Source organism: Lissotriton helveticus, chromosome 2_1 (assembly GCF_964261635.1).
Source record: "Lissotriton helveticus chromosome 2_1, aLisHel1.1, whole genome shotgun sequence".
In the NCBI taxonomy this organism is placed as follows: domain Eukaryota; kingdom Metazoa; phylum Chordata; class Amphibia; order Caudata; family Salamandridae; genus Lissotriton; species Lissotriton helveticus.
Genome location: NC_136059.1, coordinates 55,872,107 through 55,895,930, shown reverse-complemented (window position 1 = coordinate 55,895,930; position 23,824 = coordinate 55,872,107).

Here is a 23,824-nt window from a genome sequence, read left to right as displayed (position 1 = left end):
CCTGCGAGGGCTACCCGGAAGCGCCGGAGCTGGATTTCTCGGCAGGAGAATAGACAGCTTCTCGTTCTCAGCGCGTCAGGAAGGCGGGGCTGCGCCAGCGGGGTCTGCTCTGCTCTGGGCTTCGGCAAGTCTGGCTGCTCCGATCTCGTCACCACCGCGTGTGTTTGCATAGGGCAATATCGGTAATATTTATACCTTTAAGGTGCCGAGATTGACGTAAGGATGGACATAGATGCGTCAATAAGGATGTCATACGACCAGGTCGTTAGCACATTCTTTTGCTGAAGTTCTCGGTGAAATCAAAACAATGGCCGCAGGGTTTTTCCCAGGTTGTCATAGGTTTGATTTGTTTTGAGAACTCCGTATGCCTTATCAGGGGCTGGAGGAATATCGCTTGTCTAATTAGATGGCAAGCGTTATGACCTAATCAGATAACACGTTCCTGTGCCGTAGTGTGGCTTTATCAGATAACGGTTCCTGCATCATGGGGGTTTTCTGCCTCATGGGATGGCTGCTAGTTACCTTGTTAGTTTGTTAACCAGAATAGGGTCAGGAATAGGGGGATCGATACAGAACCTATAGGAATACATCACAATTTAGCTCACTGCCCATCCCAGCTCAGAACCTGGCTATATGCAAATTAGTCTGTCCCTGGCCCAGTGCATCATGGGAACAGGGCAGACCAAACTACCAAGCCAATTCTTCACCAGAAAGGAGACAAGCTTCCGGGGACCGGTTTCTGCCATTTCAGGCGTCGTCGGCCCGGCTTGCTTGAATCCGGATGGAGCAGTGAGCAAGGGACTCATGTCTGAGTATACCCTGCCACACCTATAGTGGCCAAAAACGATTCAGAAAAGGGGGTGGTGATGAACAGAGTGTCTGAATTAAGCAGACCACTCTTACCCAGTCCAAAGATCAGGGCTTGATCCATCAACGTTATTTAGCTCACTGCCCCATCCCAGCTCAGAACCTGGCTATATGCAAATTAGTCTGTCCCTGGCCCAGTGCATCATGGGAACAGGGCAGACCAAACTACCAAGCCAATTCTTCACCGGAAAGGAGACAAGCTTCCGGGGACCGGTTTCTGCCATTTCAGGCGTCGTCGGCCCGGCTTGCTTGAATCCTGATGGAGCAGTGAGCAAGGGACTCATGTCTGAGTATACCCTGCCACACCTATAGTGGCCAAAAACGATTAAGAAAAGGGGGTGGTGATGAACAGAGTGTCTGAATTAAGCAGACCACTCTTACCCAGTCCAAAGATCAGGGCTTGATCCATCACCGTTATTTAGCTCACTGCCCCATCCCAGCTCAGAACCTGGCTATATGCAAATTAGTCTGTCCCTGGCCCAGTGCATCATGGGAACAGGGCAGACCAAACTACCAAGCCAATTCTTCACCAGAAAGGGGACAAGCTTCCGGGGACCGGTTTCTGCCATTTCAGGCGTCGTCGGCCCGGCTTGCTTGAATCCTGATGGAGCAGTGAGCAAGGGACTCATGTCTGAGTATACCCTGCCACACCTATAGTGGCCAAAAACGATTCAGAAAAGGGGGTGGTGATGAACAGAGTGTCTGAATTAAGCAGACCACTCTGACCCAGTCCAAAGATCAGGCCTTGATCCATCACCGTTATTTAGCTCACTGCCCCATCCCAGCTCAGAACCTGGCTATATGCAAATTAGTCAGTCCCTGGCCCAGTGCATCATGGGAACAGGGCAGACCAAACTACCAAGCCAATTCTTCACCAGAAAGGAGACAAGCTTCCAGGGATCGGTTTCTGCCATTTCAGGCGTCGTCGGCCCGGCTTGCTTGAATCCTGATGGAGCAGTGAGCAAGGGACTCATGTCTGAGTATACCCTGCCACACCTATAGTGGCCAAAAACGATTCAGAAAAGGGGGTGGTGATGAACAGAGTGTCTGAATTAAGCAGACCACTCTGACCCAGTCCAAAGATCAGGCCTTGATCCATCACCGTTATTTAGCTCACTGCCCCATCCCAGCTCAGATCCTGGCTATATGCAAATTAGTCTGTCCCTGGCCCAGTGCATCATGGGAACAGGGCAGACCAAACTACCAAGCCAATTCTTCACCAGAAAGGAGGCAAGCTTCCGGGGACCGGTTTCTGCCATTTCAGGCGTCGTCGGCCCGGCTTGCTTGAATCCTGATGGAGCAGTGAGCAAGGAACTCATGTCTGAGTATACCCTGCCACACCTATAGTGGCCAAAAACGATTCAGAAAAGGGGGTGGTGATAAACAGAGTGTCTGAATTAAGCAGACCACTCTTACCCAGTCCAAAGATCAGGGCTTGATCCATCACCGTTATTTAGCTCACTTCCCCATCCCAGCTCAGAACCTGGCTATATGCAAATTAGTCTGTCCCTGGCCCAGTGCATCATGGGAACAGGGCAGACCAAACTACCAAGCCAATTCTTCGCCAGAAAGGAGACAAGCTTCCGTGGACCGGTTTCTGCCATTTCAGGCGTCGTCGGGCCGGCTTGCTTGAATCCTGATGGAGCAGTGAGCAAGGGACTCATGTCTGAGTATACCCTGCCACACCTATAGTGGCCAAAAACGATTCAGAAAAGGGGGTGGTGATGAACAGAGTGTCTGAATTAAGCAGACCACTCTTACCCAGTCCAAAGATCAGGGCTTGATCCATCACCGTTATTTAGCTCACTGCCCCATCCCAGCTCAGAACCTGGCTATATGCAAATTAGTCTGTCTCTGGCCCAGTGCATCATGGGAACAGGGCAGACCAAACTACCAAGCCAATTCTTCACCAGAAAGGAGACAAGCTTCCGGGGACCGGTTTCTGCCATTTCAGGCGTCGTGGTGCAATGAGCTAAAAAACGGTGTTGGATCTAGCCCTGATCTCTTGACTGGGTGAGAGTACTCTGCTTAATTCAGAGACTCTGTCCATCACCACCCCTTGTTGTAAATAATTTTGTCCACCCTCAGCGTGGAAGGGTATACTCAGATGTGAGTCCCTTGCTCATTGCACCATCAGGATTCAAGCAAGCCGGGCCGAAGACGCCTGAAATGGCAGAAACCGGTCCCCGGAAGCTTGTTTTCTTCCCAGTGTAAGAATTGGCTTTTGCAGTCTGGTCTGCCCTGTTCCCATGATGCACTGGGCCAGGGACAGACTAATTTGCATACAGCCAGGTTCTAAAACTGGGATGGTGCAATGAGCTAAAAAACGGTGTTGGATCTAGCCCTGATCTCTTGACTGGGTGAGAGTACTCTGCTTAATTCAGAGACTCTGTCCATCACCACCCCTTGTTGTAAATAATTTTGTCCACCCTCAGCGTGGAAGGGTATACTCAGATGTGAGTCCCTTGCTCATTGCACCATCAGGATTCAAGCAAGCCGGGCCGAAGACGCCTGAAATGGCAGAAACCGGTCCCCGGAAGCTTGTTTCCTTCCCAGTGTAAGAATTGGCTTTTGTAGTCTGGTCTGCCCTGTTCCCATGATGCACTGGGCCAGGGACAGACTAATTTGCATACAGCCAGGTTCTGAAACTGGGATGGTGCAATGAGCTAAAAAACGGTGTTGGATCTAGCTCTGATCTCTTGACTGGGTGAGAGTACTCTGCTTAATTCAGAGACTCTGTCCATCACCACCCCTTGTTGTAAATAATTTTGTCCACCCTCAGCGTGGAAGGGTATACTCAGATGTGAGTCCCTTGCTCATTGCACCATCAGGATTCAAGCAAGCCGGGCCGAAGACGCCTTAAATGGCAGAAACCGGTCCCCGGAAGCTTGTTTCCTTCCCAGTGTAAGAATTGGCTTTTCTAGTCTGGTCTGCCCTGTTCCCATGATGCACTGGGCCAGGGACAGACTAATTTGCATACAGCCAGGTTCTGAAACTGGGATGGTGCAATGAGCTAAAAAACGGTGTTGGATCTAGCCCTGATCTCTTGACTGGGTGAGAGTACTCTGCTTAATTCAGAGACTCTGTCCATCACCACCCCTTGTTGTAAATAATTTTGTCCACCCTCAGCGTGGAAGGGTATACTCAGATGTGAGTCCCTTGCTCATTGCACCATCAGGATTCAAGCAAGCCGGGCCGAAGATGCCTGAAATGGCAGAAACCGGTCCCCGGAAGCTTGTTTCCTTCCCAGTGTAAGAATTGGCTTTTGTAGTCTGGTCTGCCCTGTTCCCATGATGCACTGGGCCAGGGACAGACTAATTTGCATACAGCCAGGTTCTGAAACTGGGATGGTGCAATGAGCTAAAAAACGGTGTTGGATCTAGCCCTGATCTCTTGACTGGGTGAGAGTACTCTGCTTAATTCAGAGACTCTGTCCATCACCACCCCTTGTTGTAAATAATTTTGTCCACCCTCAGCGTGGAAGGGTATACTCAGATGTGAGTCCCTTGCTCATTGCACCATCAGGATTCAAGCAAGCCGGGCCGAAGACGCCTGAAATGGCAGAAACCGGTCCCCGGAAGCTTGTTTCCTTCCCAGTGTAAGAATTGGCTTTTGTAGTCTGGTCCGCCCTGTTCCCATGATGCACTGGGCCAGGGACAGACTAATTTGCATACAGCCAGGTTCTGAAACTGGGATGGTGCAATGAGCTAAAAAACGGTGTTGGATCTAGCCCTGATCTCTTGACTGGGTGAGAGTACTCTGCTTAATTCAGAGACTCTGTCCATCACCACCCCTTGTTGTAAATAATTTTGTCCACCCTCAGCGTGGAAGGGTATACTCAGATATGAGTCCCTTGCTCATTGCACCATCAGGATTCAAGCAAGCCGGGCCGAAGACGCCTGAAATGGCAGAAACCGGTCCCCGGAAGCTTGTTTCCTTCCCAGTGTAAGAATTGGCTTTTGTAGTCTGGTCTGCCCTGTTCCCATGATGCACTGGGCCAGGGACAGACTAATTTGCATACAGCCAGGTTCTGAAACTGGGATGGTGCAATGAGCTAAAAAACGGTGTTGGATCTAGCCCTGATCTCTTGACTGGGTGAGAGTACTCTGCTTAATTCAGAGACTCTGTCCATCACCACCCCTTGTTGTAAATAATTTTGTCCACCCTCAGCGTGGAAGGGTATACTCAGATGTGAGTCCCTTGCTCATTGCACCATCAGGATTCAAGCAAGCCGGGCCGAAGACGCCTGAAATGGCAGAAACCGGTCCCCGGAAGCTTGTTTCCTTCCCAGTGTAAGAATTGGCTTTTGTAGTCTGGTCTGCCCTGTTCCCATGATGCACTGGGCCAGGGACAGACTAATTTGCATACAGCCAGGTTCTGAAACTGGGATGGTGCAATGAGCTAAAAAACGGTGTTGGATCTAGCCCTGATCTCTTGACTGGGTGACAGTACTCTGCTTAATTCAGAGACTCTGTCCATCACCACCCCTTGTTGTAAATAATTTTGTCCACCCTCAGCGTGGAAGGGTATACTCAGATGTGAGTCCCTTGCTCATTGCACCATCAGGATTCAAGCAAGCCGGGCCGAAGACGCCTGAAATGGCAGAAACCGGTCCCCGGAAGCTTGTTTCCTTCCCAGTGTAAGAATTGGCTTTTGTAGTCTGGTCCGCCCTGTTCCCATGATGCACTGGGCCAGGGACAGACTAATTTGCATACAGCCAGGTTCTGAAACTGGGATGGTGCAATGAGCTAAAAAACGGTGTTGGATCTAGCCCTGATCTCTTGACTGGGTGAGAGTACTCTGCTTAATTCAGAGACTCTGTCCATCACCACCCCTTGTTGTAAATAATGTTGTCCACCCTCAGCGTGGAAGGGTATACTCAGATATGAGTCCCTTGCTCATTGCACCATCAGGATTCAAGCAAGCCGGGCCGAAGACGCCTGAAATGGCAGAAACCGGTCCCCGGAAGCTTGTTTCCTTCCCAGTGTAAGAATTGGCTTTTGTAGTCTGGTCTGCCCTGTTCCCATGATGCACTGGGCCAGGGACAGACTAATTTGCATACAGCCAGGTTCTGAAACTGGGATGGTGCAATGAGCTAAAAAACGGTGTTGGATCTAGCCCTGATCTCTTGACTGGGTGAGAGTACTCTGCTTAATTCAGAGACTCTGTCCATCACCACCCCTTGTTGTAAATAATTTTGTCCACCCTCAGCGTGGAAGGGTATACTCAGATGTGAGTCCCTTGCTCATTGCACCATCAGGATTCAAGCAAGCCGGGCCGAAGACGCCTGAAATGGCAGAAACCGGTCCCCGGAAGCTTGTTTCCTTCCCAGTGTAAGAATTGGCTTTTGTAGTCTGGTCTGCCCTGTTCCCATGATGCACTGGGCCAGGGACAGACTAATTTGCATACAGCCAGGTTCTGAAACTGGGATGGTGCAATGAGCTAAAAAACGGTGTTGGATCTAGCCCTGATCTCTTGACTGGGTGACAGTACTCTGCTTAATTCAGAGACTCTGTCCATCACCAACCCTTGTTGTGGATAATCATCTCAAGCAAGCCCTTAGGGACCCCCAATTTGGCCAACACCTCCCAGAGTTTTCTGCGGGGAACCAGGTCGAAGGCCGCCCTTAGGTCCACGAATACAGTGTAGAGGCTGCCACCCTCCAACTGTACCGTTTTCCAGAAAATAAGGGCCAGCCTAAAGACCTGGTCTATCGACGAGACCTTCCTTCTGAACCCTGCTGGATATGGGCTCAGAATGTCATGTTCCGTCATCCAATCCGACAGACGATCCAGAATTAGCCTAGTGAAAAGCTTCTGGGAAACGTCTATCAGGCTTATTGGCCTGTAGTTGGCTGGGAGCAGAGGCGAGCCCTTCTTGAATATGGGCACTATCTCTGCCCCCAGCCAAGTTGGGGGGATCGTCATGCCATTCAAGATCGCATTGAACAACACCCTAAGATACGGGGCCCAGATCTTAACTTCGTGCCTGAAGAGGTCACCGGGGATCTTGTCTAGGCCTGGGGCCTTTTCAGCAGCAAGGCCCATAATCGCCATAATGAGCTCCTCCAAAGTAAACCCATCCATAGGGGATGTGCGTTCAGTGGGTTGGGCCATTGCTACTTCGGATGGGTTCCCCAGTTGGTCCAAATCGACGGCGCTATACAGGGTTTTGAAATGGTCCTCCCACACAGCAGATGCAATATTTGCGTCTACTGCCGCAATAGGTTCAGCAGAACCATGCTTGACGATCTGCCAGAATTTCCGGGCATCTCGTAGTGCGAGGGCAGCCGTCATTTCAGACCAGTTATCATGGTCCCATTCTATTTTAGCATTGCGGAGGACAAGCTTGTAGGCCAACCACTTTTCCCTAATCATACTGGGGGTTTTCCGAATTTTGAGGGACTCCAAAAGATCAGCCTTTGCTCTCCTGCAGGAAGCATTGAACCATGTGGCTCTCCTCCCCTTGGCCTTTTCTATCCTAGCCACAGGGTACAGTACCTCTGCTAGGGTAGAGCAGAGCTCAGAGTGAATGTCCCCAAGCACGGTGAACTCAACAGAGGTGGATAGCTGGGGGATAAGATCCACAACTTTTTCAAGGGCAGGCACCACAATCGCGTATAACCTCTGGATATCATTGGGATTCTCCAGGAGTTTTGGCCATCTGATTCTACGTCTGTTGCTAGTTGCAACTAACCCGGCAGGAAATGCTGGATTTTCTTCTTGGGTACTGGTGGGCATTCCCTGGACCACGAACCTCAGCGATAGTACTTTGTGGTCACTGTCGGTCCTTGTGACTATCCCAAAATCCCTCACTTTAGCCCAATCCTTCGTTGAAACCAGGATATAATCTATCCGTGACTCCTGGCCCACTCTATTAAACGTGGGCTTAGGAGGAATATCTCCCTTGAACCGCCCATTACAGGCCCTCAGTGAGTGGGATAAGGTAAAAGATGGTTTTTGGGTGACTAGAGGTGACCATGACTTTACAGGAGGGCCCGACAGGGTAGGTATCTCCCAAAGATCATCCTCTTTGCTAGTTACCCCTTCCAAAAAATCCGGGAGGGGCTCATACTGGGTATTAAAGTCCCCCCAACTACAAGTGAGGGACAGAGGGTGGCAGAGTCGAGGAACAAAGCTAGATCCTCAATTGTCCCCGAAGTACCTGTTATCCCAGCCGGTCTTGAGTATACATTTATTAATGCCACACTCTCACCAGATGCCCACTCCAAGACAACGCACTGGAAGTCCGCTGAGTTGGTTTCAAGGTTTTTCGCCCTACACCCGAGGTGGGAACCTACCCAGATCAGCAGGCCACCAGACGGTCGTCCCTTCCCACCCCATTTGGCCGGAATGTCAAAAGAAGCGTACCCTGTGCGGCACTGTTTTTCCCTGGCCCACGTTTCCTGAAACAAACATATGTCGTGTTTCTCAATGAGTTCCACCCACTCCGGGGAGTCTATTTTATTGGCCAGCCCGGCAACGTTCCATGAGAGTATGGACACTGCGCCGAAAACCCCCGCCTTATCATTGGTGTTAGATACAGAGATGCACCGGCCTGCCCTGCACTGACTGAACTTAGGGCAGGGCAGACCCTCTGTTGGCAGCTTTGGGAGAGAGTTAGCCTTCGTGTTTTGGCCACCTGGATCTAGATAGATGGTTTTATCAGTCATTGGGTCAGGGAGTGTACCACCCGCACGATCTTCAACAACATCCCCTTCTGTGTACTTAGTTACTCCTATAGTTAGATTGCTGTTTCCAGGGAGACATTGTGTTGGTCGAGGGGCAAGGCGCGGTGATGGGCAAGACAAGGAACAGTATGAATCTGCTGAAAACTGTGTATCAAGAGCCCTGTGAGAAAGTCAATCCACGTCCTCAAGGCACCCAAATCTGTTGTAAGTGGGTGCCCCATTCCACCCGCCATGTGTATCTTGCCAGAAGTTGGATAGCCCACCCTGTGCACAGGTTCTCGCCGGGATCCAGGTCCAGTTTCCCCCCATATTAGGATGTGATCGCGGGGGATAAAAATAATTTAGGGGTCTAGGTGTAATGGGCGAATTTACTCCGTTGTTGTTCCATGAATAAATATGGTGTGCTGTGTTGGGGTCTTCGAAAGAGACAATAACACAATCACCTGTGATAGATTTGTGCGAGGGACCTATCCAAGGGACCCGTCGCACCATAAGAATTTTGCTTCTCAGGTGATTGGGTAGTGGCCTGTTTACATTGAACGAATGAATTACCTTATTTTTTAATGACCCAAAGTCTTCCTGCTGATGGTATGAAATTTCCGGCACCCCCGTTAACACAACTACATAGGGTCTTACATCTGGGGGAAGATCAACATAGCCCCTGTAGTGATTTTTATTAGATTTTATTCTCCGTGGAGTGTGGTGGTAAGTATTGTGATCTTTAGCTCTCGGGACCGCCAAGGTTTTTGGGGCTGATGCAACTTGAGCCGGCAGCTGATTGTCGCCCTCCACTACTCTATTGGCAGAAGTAGTTGTATTGACCTTATGTCGAGGTTTCGGAATAGGTTTAATCACTGGAGCCGCTGGTGGAATGACAGGGGGCACTGGTGGAATAGGATTGACGGCTGGTGGGCTGATTGGTTTATTTTCGGGTATGTTCAGGGTTGCTAAAGTTAGGATTTTTTTTCTGTCTCAAGCAGCTGGTTTTCTATTCTTGAGAGTCTGAGTTCCAAAGGGGTTAAGAGTTTTTTTAACGTTTCCCAAACTATCGTCAAAAATTCCACATCCTTCCCTTCTATCGTGCAGAGTGGTACCTCGCCATTCTCACTTTCTATTGCGAGATTGTCATATTCCCCCACCGATTTTGCTGAGCTAGATTCTATTGCGGAGGGGCAATTGTTTCCCATAGGAAAGGATGCGTGGAATACATGAAGCAGTGCATGAAAGGGTAACTGGGGAGGGGGGCAACCCTCCCCCTTAACATTAAGCTTTGTCCCCGTAAAGAGCTGAGCCTCTGCAACCTTAGCCTTTTTCCTAAAGTAGGCAGATGTGTTATTGCGCTTTCGTTTGTGGATGGCGCCCTTTTGGGGGGTAGGGGAAATCCTCCCACTCATTACCTTACACTTAACAATAGATACCATCTCCAAGGGGTCCCCCTCAACCCTTGCCGCCCCACCTAATGATGGACTAAGGATGGGGGGGGATGAACATGGAGACCCCACCATCGATGCAGAGGCTGGAAAAGATACGACTGCTGGCTGATGGATAACTGCGTGCGTCAAATTAGGAGCTGGTCCCATTGAGCGTTCAGGTGTTTTGGCAAGAGCAAAGTGACCTAAAGAAGACTTTTTGGCCATAGTCAGCTCCTGGGATAGCCTTCTAGCAACGTCGAGTTCGATGGAGACCCTATGCTGCATTTTATTGATCTCCATATCTATTGCGGAGTTAGTCCTGGTGATAAAATCATCAAGTGTTCCATTTTCCAGCTTCCCTTTGGCTGCCCTACTTCTATACTCACGCGTAGACATGACACCTTATGGTCTGCGAGCGCCTCAGACAGGTGGATTTGCGATAACAAAGTAGAGGCCAAGGGAAGTAGTCCAGTCCAGTCTCCACCGGTCTCGAACGGCCTCAAACGGCCCGCTCTTTGCCCGGTCTTCGCCCGTGCTTCTGTCCGCGCGCGTCCCGCGTTCGGGTCAGGAGGCCGGGCTAAGTAGGAGGAAGGGGGCGGGAAGAGGCACCAGGTGCACGTGATATCCTGGCGCAAGCACCTCTGGACCTCACAGTCCCGCTCCCGGTGTCAGGGGCGTAGGCTTTCCCCACAGCAGCACCCAGCAAGGATAGCAACCGAGCACACGGGCTACCAGGTTGCAGGACAAAGTTACACCGTGGAAAAGCAGGCGTTGGCAGGAAAGTCTCTGCAGCGTGTGTGTCTCCTACGACTATGAGCGGCTCCCGCGAATCGGGGGGCGTGAGTCGTGATATGGTCCACAGGAAGGAGGGGGCGGGAAGAGGCACCAGGTGCGCGCGATATCCTGGCGCAAGCACCTCTGGACCTCGCAGTCCCGCTCCCGGTGTCAGGGGCGTCGGCTTTCCCCACAGCAGCACCCAGCAAGGATAGCAACCGAGCACACGGGCTCCCAGGTTGCAGGACAAAGTTACACCGTGGAAAAGCAGGCGTTGGCAGGAAAGTCCCTGCAGCGTGTGTGTCTCCTACGACTACGAGCGGCTCCCGTGAAGCGGGGGCCGCGAGTCGTGATATGGCCCACAGGAAGAAGGGGGCGGGAAGAGGCACCAGGTGCACGCAATATCCTGGCGCAAGCACCTCTGAACCTCGCAGTCCCACTCCCGGTGTCAGGGGCATAGGCTTTCCCTACAGGAGCACCCAGCAAGGATAGCAACCGAGCACACGGGCTCCCAGGTTGCAGGACAAAGTTACATTGTGGAAAAGCAGGTGTTGGCAGGAAAGTCTCCGCAGCGTGTGTGTCTCCTACGACTACGAGCGGCATTTAAAATATTTAGGCAAAGCACTTGAACCGTAAAACAAACAACAAACGGGGTTATTATCTCTGTCCGCCCCTGCTGAGATTCGAAGGGTTTAATTATCATCCCATTCTCAACCTAGTAAAAACTGCAAATATTATCACTCTTCAATGTATTGCTTCCTCCAAGAAATCGCTACACACCAGAACCAAAACTAACATTTGTTGGTACTGGCCCTTTTTGCTTCTTCCTCCCTTATTTTTCCTGACCTGTGGCTGTTGGCAATAGGACTCTGGGCACTTTTCCACTGCTGATCAGTGCTAAAGTGCCTATGCTCTCTGTGTAAATTGATATTGTGATTAGATATACATGATTGGCATATTTTTATCACCAAATAGTCCCTAGTAAAGTGCATTGGGTGTGCCAGGGCTGGTGATGACAAATGCTACTAGTGGGCCTGCATCACTGATTGTGCCACCCACATGAGTAGCCCTAAAATGGTGTCTCAGACCTGCCACCGCAGTGCCTGTGTGCAGTCTGTGAACTGCCATGTCCTCCTGGTCAGTGTCCCCAATGACCGGGCCTAACCATTCCCTTTCTGTGCACATTGGTCACCCTTATGGAAGGCCCAAGGTACCCCCTTGGGCAGGGTGCAGTGTATGTGAAAGGTAGAGCATGTACTGGTGCAGGTGACATGCTCTGGTAGTGAATTACAGCCATTTTCGTTTTTCACTGCTGCAAGGCTATCTTCCCCCATAGGCTATCATGGTGGATGCTGGCTACAGTGGCTACCAGCATTTCTTCCCATGGGAGCAAGATAGGACATAAAAGTCTGGTATCCCTGAACTCAGAATTTAATAACACATCTTTTAGGAAAGGTTGTTTTTAAATCCTGTGTTTGAGAACAGCACTTTTAGAAGGTAGCTGTTCTCTTGTCTGACCTTTATGTGTGCCTTGGCCTGTTTGTAAATTGACTGTCTGGTTTGTGAGAGGCAGGGGCTGGGTGTCTCCCAAGAGGCTGAGTGGGCCATCCCTGGACTGAATGAGTGCATCTGCATCTTGAGTGAGGGGAGGGGATAGCACCTGGGCCTGAATAGGGCTGTCCCTGCCTTCCACAATGCTGGCTCCACCTCCAGCTGGGCGGCTGATGACCCTGCCCCTCTCTCTGAAAGGAAAGTGGAAGCCATGAATACAAAGTGCTCAAGGACCACCCAGAGCTGGCCCAGACCGGGCTAAGAGCGCTCCTGCACAAAGGGAACAAATACTTTTAGGGGTATAAGAACAGGACCCCTGACAACAGAAAATGTGATCATCCTGGAATCAAGAAGGAACGTCTGCCAAGGAGAAAGCTGAAACTGAAGAAGGAAGATTGTCCTGCTGTGTGATGCTGGATTGCCCTGCTGTTGCTTTGCTGCCATGGAGAGGGGAAGGACTTTGCTTTGTGCTTTGTGCTGTGTCCCCTTGCTTGAAGGAATCTCCAAAGGCCTGAGAAGAGCTGGCTCCCTGTTTTGAAGTTCCAGGAACAAAAGCACTTCACCCCCACTTCCCTGAGCTCTGCTGGGAGAGCTTTGTCCTTCCTGGAGTATGTGGCCCATGTTTGATGCCTTTGGAAGTGGTACCTTTGTTGGGAAGCTGGAAACCAAGCTTTTAAAGAACATTCTGCAAGTTTTGTCGCTAACCCGGATGAGTGAGAAAACTCCTGCCGCTACGTAGACCGAGATCGTCGCAGCGCCTGCCGCTGCTGCCCAAAGACGTCACATCCTTCGTTAGCGGGGAGATTTCCGCCGCTGCGAACATTGTCGCGGAGCCTGTCACCGCTGGGTGAGATCACCGCATCGCATCACTGCGAGAATCGTCGCAGAGCCATCGCATCGAGTAGCTGCGTGAGGAAGATCGCCGCTGGACCGCGCATCGTCACCCCAGAGATCGTCGCAACCTCCGAGAATCATCACATCGTGCCTTTGCGTGAGTAAACTTCCTACGGAACCTACGCATCAGAATCCATACAAGTGGCCTTCCTCCCCATACAGACCGGATTCATCGCTACACTCCCGCTGCTGCAGCAGGACTGTTGCTAACGCCTCCCTAGGGTCTCAGGAACAACGCATCGCTTGTTTTCCATCGCTACAACTTCTGTGCTTGGAACTTTTTATCGCTAACAAAGGTACGGTGGCTAAACGTGACGCAACTGTGATCTTTTCACGCAACTGTGGATTATTTTATTGCTAACATTAACAACTCTTTTGCAACCATATTCTTGAACTTTGTTGGATTTTTGTCATTTTGGTCTTGCGTAGTTTAGATTAAATACCTTTATTTTTCTAAACTGTTGTGGAGTCAGTTTGTGGTGTTTTCACTGTGTTACTGTGAGTGTTGGTACAAACACTTATACATTGCCTTGTCTGCTCGTGCCAAAAAAAACATCCATTTAGACATGTATTTACCCATTTATTTTTCCAACAACCTTTAGATATACATATATAAAAAATATTTATTTTTCATTAAGACACACATTCACTGGATGATGTCATCAGTGATGTCATCAATGATATCATTTGAGATGTCATCAGTGATGTCATGAGTGATGTCACTGACCATGTCATTAGTGATGTAATATGTGACGTCATCAGCAGTGCATTGCGGGCACGCAAGTTATATTTAGCTGAACTAACTATAGCGGGGGAATTTTAATGGTTTTGTATGAGTGAAATGTCCAGCTAACTATAACATGTGTGAAACCTATGTTTTTTTCAGTAAATTTCCAAGGTTTTTTAAAAGCTAATTCCTAACTATAACGTGTGTGAAACCAATGGTTTTTTCAGCAAATTTCCAAGGTTTTTTAAATACTAATTCCTAACTATAACTTGGCAGAAACCTATGGTTTTTTCAGTGAATATATATGCACTGGAAAACTAAACACCCACTTCCTTTACAAAGAAATTGAAAGTTTGCATCTCTGCAACCTCTCTAATTGTTCACCTTAGTCATCTTCCGCTCAATCAACACAACAACTACAAATACACACACCTACTTGCTACCATTCTTGGCTGAGCTTATCAATTATTCTCCTTTAATTCAAATTGAAAGTGCAGGCCCTTTATTCAGCCTTCTTGGTAACTACTACCCGTGAATAGCAGTGGGTAATTTGCACACTTCCGTCCTTTCTTGCGTCTTTTCTACCACACACTGGGGGAGGTTTACAAGCCTCTTGCGCCACTTTTGCATCATTTTTCCCACGAGCTTGTAAATCTGCACAACTGTGTATACTTTATGCAATAGCTTTCTTCCTTAGATGTGGTACTAGTTTCTCTTGCTCCCACTGCGGAATCCAACACCCTATCTGTGTAATGACCTGGAAATTCAAAGATCCACTTCACTGACAATGCAGTGGGTAGTTTGCGTCTCTCCAGCCTTTCTTATTTTTTTTTTCATCTTCCTCTCAATCTACACATCATCCACACATACACACATCTACTTGCTGCATTCCTTAGCTGTGATTATCAACTATTCTTCTATTTGATATTCATATTCAAAGTGCAAGCCCTTTATCGAGCCTTTTTGTTGTAACTACTGTTCCAGGAATTCTGCTCATACACAGAACTATGCATAAAGACTTAGGACCTCAGTGAATTACGGTGTACCAAAACCCACCTTACTACACAAACCCCCTACCAGACTAGCAATCAGTGACTCATTGGTTCTTCGCCTTAGAGCAAAACACCAATGACTAGTTGTGAGAAGTTGGCCTGGTATATGATGCTCACTAGTTCTAGTGATCACCCTGTACCATGCCAAGCAACCCTTATGATGATTGGTTGTAAGTCAACCTTATAGACCAGCTATCCTAGTAGCGTGGACAAAGCAGTCTTAGGCTAAACTCTGTAAAGGCATGTGAAGCAAGCTGTTTTACCATACACAATCTCCTTGAATACCAAATGAAAGGAAACCACACAGATACATATTGAAAATATATATATATATTTATTACTACAAGTATCCCCTATACTCTTTATGAGCACAGAAGCAAATGCGATAAAACAAAACACAGTTTAAATACACAAAAGTTGCACAATATGGATGAGCCCTATGGGCCACTTAAACCATATACTAAAATAGTGGTATAAGAGTCACTATCAGGAAAGGAAGTAGGCCTAGGGCCTGGGGAATCGCTGGGGCTGTTCGGGACTAACAGTGAAGAAGTCGGGAAAGGCCCGCGGGACTCGGGTGCAGCACTTACAGCACACGCATGCACCAATGCAATGTCAATGGTGCGTAAAAGTTACAAAGTTAGTGTTTTAGGAACTTTCCGATCGACCTACAAGGACAAAACTTTAGACCTAGGCACTAGAGGTGTGTACCAGTGTAGGAACACCGGCGTTGCTGAGTTACCTGACCCACAGGAAGCGGGTGCGCAGATCGATGGTGCCTGGAGATGAAGATGCTGCAGGCGGGTCGTCGCGGAGAGTTCCGGTGGATCCAAGGATGGATCTGAAGAGGTGAAGACCTGAAAGCAGAGAGGACAATGTTCAAAGTCACTAGCCAGTGACTACCGTGGAACCAGGATGGAACCAGGCGACGTCGGGTGCAAACAGGCGATGAGGCGAAGATTGTCTCTGCAGCCACGTAGACACAAAGAGGTCGAGGACGTCCAGGCATTGGTAACTAGCTGTCCCACAAAGGCTCTCGCTGATGGCGGTGTCGGCTTCTTGATCGGAGAAAACAGGCCTTGGCTAATGCAAGCCACGCAGGAATCGATGCAAGCTTTTCACTCGGACCAGCAAGGTCAGAGCGGGTGCTCCTTTTCAGGGGAGCGAGGGCCAGTCTGGATCAACCAGACCAGCAGTGTTGATTGTAGGTTTCATTGCCAAGATGGCCACCAGCTGCGTGGCTAGTGATCGGGATGGCGCATCGAGTGGCAAGATGCAAAAGTGCCCTGCGCAGATCGTGGAGATGCTGGGGGGCTGATCTTCGTTGCAAATGCTGCTTGGTGGTGGGGCTTCTAGAACCCTAAAGCACAGCATCGAGGGTGCCTCGGGTGCTGCGCAGTCAGCTTCTCGGTGGTCTTTCAAGAAGTCCGGTCTCAAGTCTCTCGGTGCCTCCACGGATCTCTTCTTTTCAGAGACTGTGGATCGCGCTCTGAGATGTCTGGAAATCCAGGTCTTGTTGGGCTTTATGCTCAGGCTCCGGCGGGAGGTGGCGGCAAAGCAGATGTCGAGTTGCTGGTTGGTACCTGTATTCACAGGGTGGTCACTCCTTGGCCACAAGGGAGATTCTCTTCAGTCTTCTGTGCAGCAGAATGTCGAAGTCCAGTTTTCTTCTTAGTTTCAAGTCGAGTTCAGGATGATCTGAAGTCTTAGGACACAGCTCCAACTCTTATTCTAAATCTGGGGGCCGGATCACCTGCTAGGTCCCTCCACTGGGTGGGACCAGGAAGGGGGGTGGTTACACCCCCTTTCCTTTGTCCAGCTCTGCGCCAGGACTGGGGCTGGAAAGCCCCAGCACCGGTTTGGACTGGCTTATGCATGGGGACACCTTGTGTGCCCCGGGCATGTCTGAATCTATTCAGCCCTGTCCTACCCAATACACAAAATCCTGTCTGGGGTGGTGCTCGCACCTCCCAAGGCAGGAAACCCTTTGTCAAGCCTCCCTCACTGGAAGGACTCCCAGCAGCAGGAGGTCAGACTTGTGTCTGTGGTGGCAGCATCCATTTTGTGATGCTGAGGTTCTGGTTAACTTTAACCGGGGTTCAGGTTATGTACATGTCGTGTCCCTCTAGAAGGGTGGAATGCTATCCCCGTCGACAGAACTGTCGAGGGGATAGTATTCCAAATCGTATGACACCTTACTCGACATGTTTTGATAAAGCCAAACCAAAGTTAGCAAATAACCGCGAGGATTATAATGCACTTAAGAGTATATGGTATGACAATATCCCGGAACAGCTAAGGGAGTTGTTTCCGACAGCTGCAGACAGGCTCAGCTCGTGCCAGAGCACCATCTCACATGAAACCACGCACTCTGCCTCCAGGATTGTAGAGGCCTGCCATAGGAGTGGCTCACAGGTTAACATGTGTCCAGTTAGGTTAGATATAGGTATACTATATCTAAGCAAGAGGTGATTACACCAACTTACCCCAGCTGAGTGATCAGACAGTTGTGTCAAATATGGAGTCCAGAGGTGACACAATACATGCTGCAGCCCCTGGTAGGCCTTGGATACACCTATGCCCTGGGTACCTTGGGTACACTGTTACAGGGGCCTATAAGGTGAACCAGTTCCAATTCGTAATGCAACTAGAGTGCATTGGCATTAATTTAGAGAGAGAACAGCAGGCTGTGGGTCTGAATAGCAGGCCCACAGCCACATTAAGTCATAAACCAGTGAAGCAAAAAGCAAAAATTTGGGGTGACCATAGGATAGCAGACCCTACTCTCCTACACTAGTCAACCCAGAGCATGCGACTTAGATTCCATGAAGTAAAGTGGATAACAAGAGCACTCTTACATTATAGTCTTACACCTGTCCAAAACAAGATGTAAATAAAGACACGTGCAACTTTGAAATATTTATTTCTAACACCATAATCTCATGCACAGTACCTTAGATAATACAACCAAACATATTATCAGAAACAAGGTTGTCAGCATTGTTACTATTCTATGAAATACAAACGGAAAAAGCATCCTATAATGTTAAAGGTAAACAAATTTAAAATATACCTATATTTCACCCTCCCTACCTAGCAGATTCGTTTATAACTACAGAAAGTCTCATAGGATTACATGGGCAGACCCTGTAGTCTGCAGTAGTGGATCACATTCAGTGCTCCACAAACTGTCAAGATACGAATGTTCTCCAACTGTGTGTAACTTTGCCTCCACAATGCATTATGAAACGCTCAAGTATCAGAGGTGGCCACAGCTGCATATGTGTTATGTCTTGAACATGCGAGGATCATTCTGAATAACAGACACAGTATTCAAGATAACCTTGATGTTCCATGCTCTCACTATACATACAAAACTAGCGAGGCAGTTTACAAATCTAGCATACCAAATTATTCTCATATAAACCAAAATACTCAGCGTTCTCTAAACAATATCACAAGTACGTGTCGTGTGCAAAGCAGAGCCGGAAAGCAAAAGTAGCGTGTAAGCTTCTATTAAACCCATGCTAATTTAACAGGGTGTGAGTGTAAGGCTTAGCCCCACGGCACCCTTCCTTGATCGAAGCACGTGATATAAACGTGGGCGAATAAGGAATGCAGAGTCAAGTTCACATTTCCCCAAAAAAGTTATTCGCTCTTTGATAGAAAGCAGTAGCTAAATAACAAAGAATACGTAGAAAAATCAAAGAGTCTTAATCCAACAGCGTGTAAGCACAGTATGTAGCACATCTGAAAACATTTCACCCATCCAATTCAATAGTGGGAATGAACATAAATGTTGCTCAATGACCGTAACCTCTATCACCATCAGGGGAAAACTCGGGTCATCTTCAATGTAACTGCATGCCAGGAAGTCATGTGCCGCTGCAAAAACATTCCAACGTCCCATTATTCCATGTATCAGCTCAGGCAATGGAACACAGGTTGAACGCATGAAAAAAAGGAAAATCGAAACGATAATCCATAAGCTGCACTCAATGTAGCCAGAGGCAGCGCTCCATAATAACTAATCATGCGGTTGTCAACCATCAACAGCAGGGACATATTGTCGTCTGCTGCAGGATGTGCATCCATATTTATGTAAACAAATTAATAAAAGCACACCGTCAACTAATGTGAGTATTAAGCGCAATCCACCAAGGGTGCTGGAAAAAATTGAATGAAGAAATTCCGAAAAGACACAAAATATACTTTCTACCTAAGTCACAAGGCCACTGCTTCTAACTTTAAAAAAGTAAGGTAACCACATATTCAAATACACATTAAAGATACTCTAAATTAACTCCCCAAAATTCAAGAGCACATCTGTATTTAATAAAGCATGCGCTTCTGTGCGGGTGTTTGCTACATGAAGGACAAATGTTTCTGTAGGAGATATAAGAGCGACCTCTTTTTGAGACAATAGCGCTCTTTTACGACTCATTTGGTTGACTCTGCTTTCAAGGTTTGAAATCGAAAGCCAGATGGAAACATCCAGCTTCCCATGCAGAGGAGTTAACACAACTTTTTTTTTTTTCAAACCACACGCTCAGTTACCGTAATCATGTAAGCGATGCCTGCTAACATTGCACAACAATCTCCATTATTTCAAAGTAAACAACTCCTGTTTCCAGTAAACTGAACGTTGTTATGATAGCAGGTGTCGGACTACCTTTCAAAACTCAGTCCAAATTATGCGCATCTTGTTTACAAGAGCCATGCAATTGTATGTGTCTACAAATTAATGAGTGATCTGGTACTATTGTGCAATCCTCGCCATTCACATAGACTTCTTTTCCCTCCCTCAGGCACCTATATGTAAATGGTAATAACCAAGCTTCATGGAGATAAGCGCTGCCTAAACATCCATATCTGCCTATAGCATAGTATTTCATGCAAACCTCAAACTTAAACAGGTAAACAAATAACGTTATGATATTGTGGATAAGCCACACACCTGAATTGGATCTCCAATGAGTGACCACTTCTAACCATTCTCATAGCACGCCCTGTGCTCTGATTTGACAGTGAGAGAGTGATCGCACCATAGTTTGTACTGCTAATCATTTTCAGCATACGCTACGAATATGCTTTGACGTTACGCGTCGCATCAAAGCTTCCGTGTGACGTCATGTACGGTGCCCCGTACGCGAAATACGCGAATGTTTTTAATTGTTTAAAAACATATATTCATGTATTTAATGAACATACTAACAAAAGACTTAATCTAGGATAAACATGAAATCATATTTTTACTTTAAAAAATCCTATATTACTTCTATATTGTATGAGTGGAGCTGCGTGGCCCTCCGCCTGGTGCCCTAGACTCCACCACGCCCAGACCACGGTTCATAAGCACGCGTGATCCTTACCACAAAACCATTAGCACGCATATCGCTTTACCACACATGCTTTTACAACTAGTATGCATTTACCACGCATGATAAACGCATAATCTTAATATTGTTTTTTTGTTGACGAACACGCGTTGTAATGGCTGTGGCTTACGTCCTTCAAATTAGTTTCTAGTTATACGTGTGACCAAGTCTGATAAGATCAGGGGCCAAGGACAAACACTGTGGTGTCTGTGGCAGGAAATCTCATCGATCACAGAGAAAATATGTGCAGGGTAAAATGAAAGTAACAGGTATAATAAAAATTAAAGGAGGAAAACTACTAAAATGGCGGTTGAACGGAGTATGTAATTAACGTTTGCCGCCTCGACACCACATTTCAAAAATACATACAATATGTTTATTAATATATTACAAAAGTATAACACCGGATGACACATACGACCCAGGAAAAGAAAGCAGCAAATTTAATACCTAAAATCAGGAGAGGTTTGCTTGGCGAACTTGAAGAAAAAGAAAAAAAAAGAGCACTTGCAAACAAGGCTGTACATGCGTAGAGAGTACAACTGATGCAGGAAAAAAAAAACGGAATGTTTTACATATTTGCTCCCTGAGACCTAATGAATAAAACAGACTTCTACTTTTTTTCCCTTTTTTCCACCTCGTACGAGAACCATACGCGTATGCCGCAATTTTTTATTTAAAAAAAATAAAAATTGACCCTAAAAATCCATGTACGACCCCCTGAGCAAGCCTAGAAAGTCAGGATATTTCTACCCTGCCCCCTTTCCTTATTTCTCAACTTTGTTTTACTGTTTTCTTGTGACTTGCTTCTAGCGACGAACAAAATGGCTGCCAACACTTCCTGGTTTGCAGTGTTCACAGACAGTTGACATCCAACCAGCATGCAGCTCGCGCTCGTAATTCAACGGATCTCCGTCCGCGTCTTGAAATCTGTCTCTAGATATCGCTATGATTTTACTTGTAATTTTCTCTGAAACTACTGAACGGATTTACACCATTCAACAAAACACACAATCTGCAAAACAAACTCTACCTCTCTGCCAAATTTGGTGTAATTCCGCTTAGCCGTTCGGGATGTAGCCCTGGCTAAAGGTCTCGATGGAAAATTGCATGGGGAAAACATGTTTTGGAATCCCCCTTTTTCTCAGCCCCCACTTTAAGAATCACCCCCAAACTTTCAGGGAAGAAGCAGTACTGAGCAGGCCATTTTCTTGAAGAAATTCAGGAAGATTCGTCCTCCAGGGCCAAAGTTATTCCAAATAGAATGTTGTGGATTTCCTATGGAAACTAGGTCCGAACTATAACTACCCACTGGCGACCGCCTGTAGGTAATATATAAATATATATATATATATATATATATATATATATATATATATATATATATATATATATATATATATATATATATATATATATATATATATATATATATATTTATATATTACCTACTGGCGGTCGCCAGTAGGTATATATAGTTAGGATTTTTTCTCTATGGGTTTTTTGAAAATTCTATGTCTAATAACTTTGGCGTTTGTGGACGGAATCGGCTGAAATTTTCAGGAAAATGGCACATTTTGTTTCTGAGCAGCCCTTGAAAATTTGGGGGGGGTTCGTCCAGTGGGGGCCGAGAAAAAAGGGGGGTCCCAAAACGTGTTTTTAACATTGAGTTTTCCATAGGGCGGTTGGCCTCACTTTTAGCCCGAACGGCTGAATGGATTTGCACGAAACTTGGCAAAATTGTAGGGACTGGTAGCCCGATGTGCCTTTTGTAGGTCTCAATATATGTGCTCCAGTGGATTTTGAGAAATTAACGTTTAAAAAAAGATATATATCTGTAACAGCGGACCGGTTAGCGCTCTGGTTCGCGGACTTTTCGCGCAACGGAGCTTTGTGAAGCGAAGCTGATTGGTTCTCCGGCGTCTGTCAACATTCCAAACAGTCCGTAGCGGCCGCCATCTTGTCTCTCGGTAGGATCGAGAGACAAGAGGAGGTCAAAACAAAGGGGGAAATAACTATAAGGGGGCATAGTAGATCCTCGCTGACCCCCTAGGTTTGATGTGGAGGTTTTAAAAGGGCCCCGCGGGGCAAAAAAATAACAAAATAATAATAATCGAACGGCTGAATGGATTTGCACGAAACTTGGCAAAATATTAGGGACTGGTAGCCCGATGTGCCTTTGCTAGGTCTCAATATATGTGCTCCAGTGGATTTTGAGAAATTAACGTTGAAAAAAAGATATATATCTGTAACAGCGCTCCGCTTCGCGTACTTTTCGCGTTACGGAGCTTTGCGAAGCTGATTGGTTCTCCGGCGTCTGTCAACATTCCAAACAGTCCGTAGCGGCCGCCATCTTGTCCCTCGGTAGGATTGAGAGACAAGAGGAGGCCAAAGCGAAGGGGGAAATGACCATAAGGGGGCATAGTAGATCATTCCTGACCTCTTAGGTTTGATGTACCATTTTGCCAAGTTTGGTGTAATTCCGTTCAGCCATTCAGGCTGTAGACGTATGTAAATGTCCTATGGAAAATTGCATGGGGAAAACACATTTGAAAGTGTTGAAATTTAGAACCAATTAAAATGTTACTTTGGTTTTGTATTTGTGTGTGATGAAAGTTAATTGGTTATGTATATATGTCAAATGAGAGGAAACCACAGCCATTTTGTGATACTACTGTCTGAGGTACATTTGTGAGGAATTTTTGGTGGTGAATTTCTGGTGTTTGATTTACACAGTACTAACACTTCTGCTACTTTTAAAAAGGTGAGTTGTTAATTTGTAAGGGGAACTATGTTGTACACTTGAAGATAATTTGAAAAATGTTTTCTGTTATTTATTTGCAGTCCTTCTGTTATACTAAATACTTGATGAAGTTAGTTTTATATTATGTATTACTAAAAACGATAAATGAAAGTGATTATTTTTTTCTGCAATTTACAGCAAGCAATTTCAAAATAAAATGGCTCACAATGAAGAGACCGTGGCAATTTCTTTTGAATTGTCCACTACATTGATTGAAATTGAGAGCACCAATAATGAAATATTGTCACAAGGAGGACATGACTTGTATGATTCCATTAGATTGATTGAAATGGACAGCACCAAGAATGAAATATTGTCACAAGGAGATGACTTGAATGATTCCACTACATTGATTGAAATTGAGAGCACCAATAATGAAATATTGTCACAAGGAGGAGATGGCTTGTATGATTCCATTAGATTGATTGAAATGGACAGCACCAATAATGAAATATTGTCACAAGGAGGAGATGACTTGAATGATTCCACTACATTGATTGAAATTGAGAGCACCAATAATGAAATATTGTCACGAGGAGATGACTTGAATGATTCCACTACATTGATTGAAATGGACAGCACCAATAATGAAATATTGTCAGAAGGAGGAGATGACTTGAATGATTTTTTTGATCAATCTCTTGATGGCGAATTTATCGAGTGTTTGGAGACCATA